Here is a 10,400-nt window from a genome sequence, read left to right on the forward strand (position 1 = left end):
TATGCTCAATTTCTACTTCCTTTTTATCTCCTGAAAAACCTGTGTTCTTAACTTTAACTCTCAAAGTTCACTCATTGGTATTAGTTCATATTAGTGAGAATATACAGTTTTGTCCTTTTCTTTCTGGCTAATTTCACTCAGCCTAATGTCCTTAAGGTTCATCTATATTGTTACATGCTCCATGACATTATTCTGTCTTACATCTGCATAATACTCTAACTCCAACATATATGTATACCACAGCTTGTTTAGCCACTTATATTGATGACTATTTGGGCTCTGTCCATTTCTTGACAATCATGAATAATCCTGCTATAAACATTGGTGTGCAAATGTTTGTTTGTGCCCTTGCCTTCAGTTCCTCTGAATATATACCTAGTAATGGGATTGATGTATCATATGGCAATTCTATACTTAGCTTCCTGAGGAGCCACCAAACTGCTTTCCAGAGTGATTGCACCATTCTACATCCCCATCAACAGTGAATAAATGTGCCTCTTTCTTCACATCTTCTCCGACACTTGTCATTTTCTGTTTTTTTTAATAATTCCCATTGTAGTGGGTGTGAGATGATATCTCACTGTGTTTTTGATTTGCATTTCCCTAATAGCCAGTAACATTCAGCATTTTCTCATGTGTGTTAGCCATTTGTATTTCCTTTTGTGTAAAGTGCCTATCCATACCTTTTGCCTATTTTTAAATTGGATTGTTTGTCTTTTTGTTGTTATGAAGAATCTCTGTTTATATTCTGGATATTAAACTCTTAACTGATATGTGATTTCCAAATATTGTCTGCCATAGTATAAGTTGTCTTTTTAATTTCTTGACAAAGTTCTTTGATGCCCAAAAGTGTTTAATTTTGAGGCGATCTTACTTATTCTATCTCTTTTCTCATTGCTCGTGCTTTTGGTGTAAGATCTAGAACACCACCTCCTACCATAAGATGTGTAAGATATTTCTCTGTTTTCTTCTAAAATTTTTATGGTCTTAGTTATAATGTTTACAGCTTTGATCCATTTTGAGTTACTTTTTGTCTAAGATGTGAGGTATTGGTCCTCTTTCCTTCTTCTGCATATGAATATCCAATTCTCCAAACACCATTTATTGAAGAGGCTGCACTGACCCAGTTGGTTTGGCTTGACCACCTTATGAAAGATCAATTTTCCATAGATGAAGAGTTCTATTTCTGACACTCAATTTGATACCATTGGTCAGTATATCTATCTTTATGTCAGTGCCATGATGTTTTGACAACTTAACTTTGTAATATGCTAGAAATCAGGCAGTATGAGACCTGCCATTTCATTTTAATTTTTCAATGTATTTTTTTTAGGTATTTAGGTTACTCTGCCCTTCCACATAAATTTGGTTATTGTTTTTTTTTCTATTTCTACAAAGTAATTGTTGTGATTTTAATTGGTATTGCATTGAAGCTATAAATCACTTTGGGTAGAATTGACATCTTAAGTATATTTAGTCTTCCAATCCATGAAAAGGGTATGCCCTACCATTTATTTGGGTCTTCCATGATTTCTTTTAGAAATTTCATGTAGTTTTCTGTATATAAATAATTATTTTGTGTCCTTAGTTAAAATTTATTTTTAAATATTCAATTATTTTAGTTGCCATTATTATCAGAACTCTTTTCTTGAGTTTCTCCTCAGTTTGCTCATTACTAGTGTATATAAACATTACTGATTTTTGGATATTGATCTTGTATCCTGCCACTTTGCTGTGCTCATTTATCAGTTCTATTTGCTATAAATTTTTCAGGATTTTTGACATACAGTATCATGTCATCTGCAAATATTGAGAGTTTTACTTCTTCCTTTCCAATTTGGATGTCTTTTGTTATTTTTTCTTCTCTAATTGTTCTGGGTACAACTTCCAGCACAATGTTTAACAAAAGTAGTGACACTGAGCATCCTTGTCTTGTTCTTGAACTTAGAGGGAAATCTTCCAGTCTTTCCCCATTGAGTATGATGTTAGCTGTGGGTTTTTCACATATTCCATTCATCGTGTGGTGGAAGTTCCTTTCTATCCTTATCCTTTTGACGTGTTTAATCAAGAAAAGTATTGAATTTCATCAATCCATTTTCTGCATCAATTGAGATGATCATGTGGTTTTTCTGCTTTTATTCATTGATACAGCAGTGTATTCTGTTAATTAATTTTCTTGTGTTGAACCAGCCTTGCCTAACTCAAATACATCCCACTTGGTCATGGTGTATGATTTTTAATATGCTGCTCGATTCAATTTGCAAATATTTTGCTGAGGATTTTTGCATCTATGTTCATTGAAGAGATTTGTCTGTAACTTTTCTTATAGTATCTTTGGTATTAGGGTGATGTTGGTTTCATAGAATGAATTTGGTAGCTTTAACTCCTCTTCAATTTTTTTGAAGAGGTTAAACAGGATTGGCAGCCTGCTGGTTTGAAATGATATATGTGCCCTAGAAAAGCCATGTTTTAATCCTAATCCCATTTTATAAAGACAGCTGTTTCTTCTAATCCCTATTCAGTATTGCATGTTTGAAACTTTAACTGGATCATCTCTCTGGAGATGTGGTTTAATCAAGAGTGGTTGTTAAAATGGATTAGGTGGAGGTGTGTCTCCACCCATTTGGGTGGGTCTTGATTAGTTTCTGAAGTCCCATAAAAGAGGAAACCTTTTGGAGAAAGAGAGATCTCTGAGAGAACAGAGCAGAATGGCATAGTCATGAGAAGCAGAGTCCACTATCCAGTGACCTTTGGAGATGAAGAAGGAAAGTGCCTTCCTGGGAGCTTCATGAACTAGAAGCCAGGAGAGAAAGCTAGCAGATGACTGCCATGTTCACCATGTTCCCTTCCAGCTGAGAGAGAAGCCCTGATTATGCTCACCATGTGCATTTTCACTTGAGAGAGAAGCCCTGAAATTCATCGGCCTTCTTGAACCAAGATATCTTTTTCTGGATGCCTTTGATTGGACATTTCTACAGACTTGCTTTCACTGGGACATTATCTCAGCCTTAGACTGTAAACTAGCAACTTATTAAATTCCCTTTTAGAAAGCTATTCCTTTTCTGGTATATTGCATTCCAGCAGCTATCAAACTACAACAGGCAGTAAATCTTTCTTGAATGTTTGGTAGAATTCACATGTGAAGCCGTATGGTCCTGGTCTATACTTTTTTTGAGTTTCTTGATGACTGGTTCAATCTTTTTCATTGTGATTGGTTTGTTGAGGTCGTCTATTTCTTCTTGAGTCCATGTTGGTTGTTCATGCTTTACTAGGACATTGTCCATTTCATCTATGTTGTCTAGTTTATTAGCATATAGTTGCACATGTTATCCTCTCATTAGCTCCCTTATTTCTATGGGGTCAGTAGTTATATCCCCTCTCCTACTTCTGATTTTATTTATTTTTATCTTCTCTCATGTTTTGTCACTCTTGCTAAGGGTTCATAAATTTACCGATTTTCTAAAAGAAGCAATCTCTGGTTTTATTGATTTTCTTTATCGTTTTAATACTCTCAATTTCATTTATTTCTGCTCTAGCATTCATTATTTTTTTCTTTTGTTTGTTTTGGGATTAATTTGCTGTTCTTTCTCTAGTTCTTCCAAGTGAACAGTTAAATCTTTGAATTTTATTCTTTCTGCCTTTTAAAATATACGCATTAGGACAATAAATTTCCTTCTCAGCACTGTCTTTACTGCATCTCATAAGTTTTGAAATTTTGTGCTTTCATTTCCATTTGCCTTAAGTTACTTACTGATTTATCTTATTTCTTCCTTTTACCCACTGGTTGTTTTAGAATTTGTTGTTTAGCTTCTACATATTTGTGAATTTTCTGACCCTCTGTCTTGGGAATTCCATCTTCTGTCCATTATGATCTGAGAAAGTGTTTTGTATAATTTCAATCTTTTTAAATGTATTGAGACTTGTTTATGACCCAGCATATGGTCTATCCTTGAGAATGATCCATAAGCATTTAAGAAAAATGTGTTCTACTGTCATGGGGTGCAATGTTCTGTAAATGTTTGTTAAGTCTAGTTCATTATCATATTATTCAAAAGCTCTTTTTCTTTATTGATCCTCTGCCCAGATGTTCTATTCAAGGATGACGGTTGTATATTGAAGTCTCCAAATATTGTTGTAGAGTTGTTTACTTTTCCCTTCAGTGTTGTCATGCTTGCCTCTGCTCTTTTCAGTTTGTTGTTTATATGAAATATCTTTTCCCAACATTTCACTTTTAAGCTGTTTTTATCTTGGCCTGAAGTGAGTCTTTTGTAGACAACATACGGATGGATCCTGTTTTTTAATCCATTCTACCAGTCTATGTCTTTGATTGGGGAGTTTAATCCATTAACATTTTATGTTACTACTGTAAAGACAGTGCTTTCTTCTACCATTTTGTCTTTTGAATTTTATAGGCCATAGCTTCTTTTTTTTTTTCTTTTCCTTTTTTTTTCCTTTATCTGTCAGTCTTCATTTCTACACTTTTCTCCAGACCTCTCTCTCCTGTCTTTTCCTTTCTACCTGTACTAGAAATACCTCCTTTAGTATTTCTTGTAGAGCCAGTTTCTTGATCACAAACTCTCTCTGTGACTATTTGTCTGAAAATATTTTAAACTCTCCCACATTTTTGAAGGACAAGTTATGGGTATAGAATTCTTGGTTGATAATTTTTTTCTTTCAGAATCTTAACTATGTCATACCACTGCCTTCTCACATCCACAGTTTCTGTTGAGAAATCTATAAATAGTCTTATTGAGCTCCCCTTGTATGTGACAGATTGTTTTGGGCTTGCTGTTTTCAGAATTCTCTCTTTTTCTTTGCCATTTGACAATATGGCTAGTAAGTGTCTAGGTGTAAGTCTTTGGGGATCTGTTCTGTTTGGGCTGTGCTGTGCTTCTTGGATCTGTAATTTTATATCTTTCGTGAGAGATGGGATATTTTCAGTGATTTTATTTTGCCCATTATTCTTTATGCCCCTTTTCCCTTCTGTTCTGCATGTGGGACACCCATACATGTATATTCACGTGCTTCATACTGTCATGAAATTCCCTGAGACCTTGCTCATACTTTTATATTCTTCTTCCCATCTGTCCTTTTGTGTGTAGGATTTCTGATGTCCTGTTCTCTAATACACTAATTCTTTCTTCTGCGTCTCCAAATATGCTGTTGTAATCTCCATTGTTTCTTTCATCTCTTCCATTGAGCCTTTCATTCCCATAAATTCCACCATTTGTTTTTCCAAACCTTTGAATTCTTCTTTATGTTCACCCAGTGTCTTCTTTTTATCCTTCATCTCTGTTGACATCTTCCCTCAAGTCATTGAGTGATTTTTCATGTGATTTTGCATGTCTGTTGTTTCATGCTTAATTAATTGCTTCAACTCTTGTAACTCATTTGAAATGTTGGTTTATTCCTTTGATTGGGCTATATCTTTGATTTTCCTACGATGATTCACTTTTTTTTTCCTTAGTGTCTAGGCTTTGGATTTTCTTATTTAGGTTATTCTGGGTATTGCTTTCACTCTTTTACCTAGAGTTTTCTTGTTGATTGGCTTTGTTCTCTATCTGTTCTTTGGCATTCAGTTCTACTTTTACTAGACCTCTAACATAGCTTCTGTTTAACTGAATATAGCTTTTCTGATTTGCCCTGCCTGTATGAAACCTTTATTAAGGATGATCTCTTCAGATATGAATGACCCCAGTCAGGTTTTCCCTACTAAGGGTAAGACCCTGCAGGTTGTTAGACTTTCCTGTGAAGCCTTTAGATTTTATGCTTTTCCCATCCTGCTCAGGGGGTGGTGCTTGTCAGCCTGCAGCTTCCCACAAGTGTAAAGTGGTGCAGTGCCTTTAATTCTTAGCAGCCTCTCCCTGTTAGCAGTGTGGTTGAAACAGAGGCTGAAATAGAAGTGGGACTTAGTTTGCTTCTGTTTTTGAAACCCTGGGGCCTAAATTCCCTGAAAGAAGGCCACCTCTTGAGTTGAGCCTCACTCCCCTTTTCTTGAGAAAGATATGTCATTTAGGGAATTATTTCCCCCATATGATTCATGAGTCTCTGAGACTTATCTTAAATCAGCCCTTGCCTGGGTTCTGCTGGCAATTGAGAATTCCTGGGGCTTTCACTAAAGAGCTATTTGGAATAAATTAAAATAAAATAAAATAATTAAAATAAAATCCTTTCTCAGAGTCAGTCTATTGTGCCTTTCATTCCCATAAGTTTCACCATTTCCTTTTTCAAACTTTTAAATTCACAGCCCCAAAGTCCCAGTACTCTGGGCTTGGCCAACTTCAAAATCCTCTGTTTTTAATTCTATTTTACTTTCTTTTTCCTTGTCAGCCCTGCTTCCTCTCTGCTGGGATTAAAACTGCAATTGAAGCTTGGCTGAGCTACCTTCCCTTGCTGCCAGTAGAAGCTACTTAAAAAACTGTGCCCTTTAGGAAAACATCCCTATTCATCTGACTAGTTACTTTGTCTCTCAGACATGCCTTATTTTTCACCCTTGCCTGGGGCAGTACTGAAGTCTGTGAATGTCCACAGTTCTATCTAATAGATATTAAGGAGTAAAAGAAGAGAGAGGGAGAAAGTCTTTTTAGAGTATGACCCCAGTCCCCCAGGTCTGCCAGTCAAGGGCCAGAGTTGGAACATGGTTATATGTGCCCCTAGGCTATAAGCATCCCTTTTTCTTTGGGACTAGCCCTTTTCCAGTTTTTTGTGCTGCCCAACTAAAAAAAAAAAAAAAAACTCTGCTTGTTTGTTTATTTGTTTTTTTTTTTCCATCAGCCTCACCTCCTCTCTGTTGGGATAAAAATTCCTGGTCCCTTTAGTGCTTACTCCAGATTTATCTGTGCTCAGGGCATGTTTTCAGCACTCTGAATTTTTAAATTAATTTCAAAATTTGACTTTTGTTGAGCTAACTTCCTTGCTCCTAGTAGATTCTGTTTCTTTTTCCCTCAGGCAACCAGCTTGCTATGCCTGTAAGGGAAGGGCACCAGCCTTTGTAGTTTGGGAGACTTACAGTTCTATGTGGTATCTCAACCTCTCCATCCATTCCAGACTGGTGTATGATATGTGTACAGTCATGGAACTCCCCTGCAACAGTTGTTCCATACAGTTCCTCATTATTTACCAGCTGCCTTGGAGGACAAACTAAATTCCACACCTCACTATGCCACCATCTTATCTTGCCCCACTTCTACCTTCTATTCTTAAAGCTAGTTCAGCTGGAGAGGAAGCATTGACCCACTTTTTTCTTTTTCTTAGGTACCTTAAACATGCTCTCCTATTTACTTGTGACATAATGTTTTGTTGCAAAGAAATATGACCATATTATAATTTTATTTCATTACAAATTGCACCCTTTTTTGGTCTATATGTCAAAAAGAAGTCTTCTTTTGTTCAGTCCAGTAATTTTGCTAGACTATGAGAGTAGAGTTGTGTAATGTGCTCTGTTCCCAATGCCAAAGGATGAATGCAGTGCAAGCCTGACAGGATACCTTCTGTCCTCACTGTTTTTAGAAGTTTGCTTGAGAAAAAATTTAAAAGAGAAGACAACTATATATATACATGTTGAAGGAGTCTATAAACTGACAAAATGCAATTAATCACAACTTTTTTAACTTGCCCAACAACCTATAGACTATGACTTTATGGCTATGGATGTTATTTTTTTCCCTCATTGTTTTGGAATCCTGGTAAATAAATGCAAGTTTTTGTGCCCTAAGGAACAACCATAACAGTTAGCAGACTCTTGCTGTCTACCATAATCATATGTTTCTTTGAACTAGTTTCTGACTTCATTAGAAGCATCGGTAGCTGTCAATTAATGAAATTGTATTTGATTTTCATAATTAAGTATAAATTTATGAGGCTTTATTTCTAATAGCACAGTCAGTGTTTTGATAAGATGACAATGGAAATCAAGGACAGGGTCCCAGATAAACTTAGCCTTTATGATAAAGTTAAACATAGGGCAGTAATTAATGTAGATGTTGTTTTCTAACAATATTCTCCACTTCATTTTCATCCCAAAGTTTTTTGTTTAGCCCTCTCTTTTTCAAAACAAAACATCTTAAAATGAGTTAACAAAGGCCATGCAAGCAGGTTTTGTGTGGTATCATTTTACTCTAACTGTATATTTCTCTGGTTTAAAATAGTAACAATGATATTGGTAAAAAATAATTTATGCTTCTTCAGATCAACTTTTACCATGAACAGAAAAAAATAAAATATAAAGAAGAGGATGAGTTTTGAGTCAGAAGACTTGGGTTTTGAACTCTGGTATCATTACCTTCTAGCTGGATGAGTCATCATTTGAAAAACGTGGATGATTTCATATATGTTCTATCTCAAATAAAATACGTGGGAAAAATTGTATAAATTATAGAGTGATAGGAAATATATTTGTATTATATCTTGTCTCGAAGACTCATTTATGATGAAACCTCAAAGTGAACATGAAAACTTGTCATTGAGGATGCTTTTTCTAAGACCTGTTCAAGTATATTCTGTGTAAGCAAATCAAGCAATGTATATTTGGGAATCTATTTTAAGCATGAAATGGAAGTAGAAGAGAAAGGAAGATATTAGAGATTATATATCCATATCTCAATCAAATGGCAATGTTTAATTAGCTTCATTTTGAATTACATATTCTCTTGTGAATTAGCTTGGGAATAACTTTATAAAAGAGATTCATCCAATTTCTACCTTAGTATTACAACCCCATGAACAAAATTGAACATTTAAATTAATGGTTTGAGATTGTACAGGTGCCTTTGGTTCATTCTGTTTAACAGTATTATTTCTGCTTTAAACAGGTCCTGGCTGCCAACAAAACTGTGAAGGAAGCCAAGTATGTCCTTGGCTATTTCATATGCCACAAAACCCATCATCTTTTTCTTCTCTTTTTTTTTTTTGTGTGTGCTGACCATTTTTTTTTTTTAGACATCATACCATTCTACATATGCAATCAGTAATTCTTAACATCATCACATAGATGCATGATCATCGTTTCTTAGTACATTTGCATTGGTTTAGAAGAACTAGCAGTATAACAGAAAAAAATATAGAATGTTAATATAGAGAAAAAAATAAAAGTAATAATAATAAGAACAAAACAAACAAAACAAAACAAAACAAGAACCTATCGCTCGGATGCAGCTTCGTTCAGTATTTTAACATGATTACTTTACAATTAGGTATTATTGTGCTGTCCATTTTTGAGTTTTTGTATCTAGTCCTATTGCACAGTCTGTATTCCATCAGCTCCAATTACCCATTATCTTACCCTGTTTCTAGCTCCTGCTGAACTCTGTTACCAATGACATATTCCAAGTTTATTCTCGAGTGTCGATTCACATCATTGGGACCATACAGTATTTGTCTTTTAGTTTTTGGCTAGACTCACTCAGCATAATGTTCTCTAGGTCCATCCATGTTATTACATGCTTCATAAGTTTATCCTGCCTTAAAGCTGCATAATATTCCATCGTATGTATATACCACAGTTTGTTTAGCCACTCGTCTGTTGATGGACATTTTGGCTGTTTCCATCTCTTTGCAATTGTAAATAACGCTGCTATAAACATTGGTGTGCAAATGTCTGTTTGAGTTTTTGCCCTTAATTCCTTTGAGTAGATTCCCAGCAATGGTATTGCTGGGTCGTATGGCAATTCTATATTCAGCTTTTTGAGGAACCGCCAAACTGTTTTCCACAGTGGTTGCACCATTTGGCATTCCCACCAACAGTGGATAAGTGTGCCTCTTTCACCGCATCCTCTCCAGCACTTGTCATTTTCTGTTTTGTTGATAATGGCCATTCTGGTGGGTGTGAGATGATATCTCATTGTGGTTTTGATTTGCATTTCTCTAATGGCCAGTGACATTGAGCACCTCTTCATGTGTCTTTTGGCCATTTGTATTTCCTCCTCTGAGAGGTGTCTATTCAAGTCTTTTTCCCATTTTGTAATTGGGTTGGCTATCTTTTTGTTGTTGAGTTGAACAATCTCATTATAAATTCTGGATACTAGACCTTTATCTGATATGTCGTTTCCAAATATTGATTCCCATTGTGTAGGCTGTCTTTCTACTTTCTTGATGAAGTTCTTTGATGCACAAAAGTGTTTAATTTTGAGGAGTTCCCATTTATTTATTTCCTTCTTCAGTGCTCTTGCTTTAGGTGTAAGGTCCATAAAACCGCCTCCAATTGTAAGATTCATAAGATATCTCCCGACATTTTCCTCTAACTGTTCTATGGTCTTAGACCTAATGTTTAGATCTTTGATCCATTTTGAGTTAACTTTTGTGTAGGGTGTGAGATATGGGTCTTCTTTCATTCTTTTGCATATGGATATCCAGTTCTCTAGGCACCATTTATTGAAGAGACTGTTCTGTCCCAGGTGAGTTGG

This window comes from Tamandua tetradactyla, chromosome X (assembly GCF_023851605.1).
Source record: "Tamandua tetradactyla isolate mTamTet1 chromosome X, mTamTet1.pri, whole genome shotgun sequence".
Taxonomy (NCBI): Eukaryota; Metazoa; Chordata; class Mammalia; order Pilosa; family Myrmecophagidae; genus Tamandua; species Tamandua tetradactyla.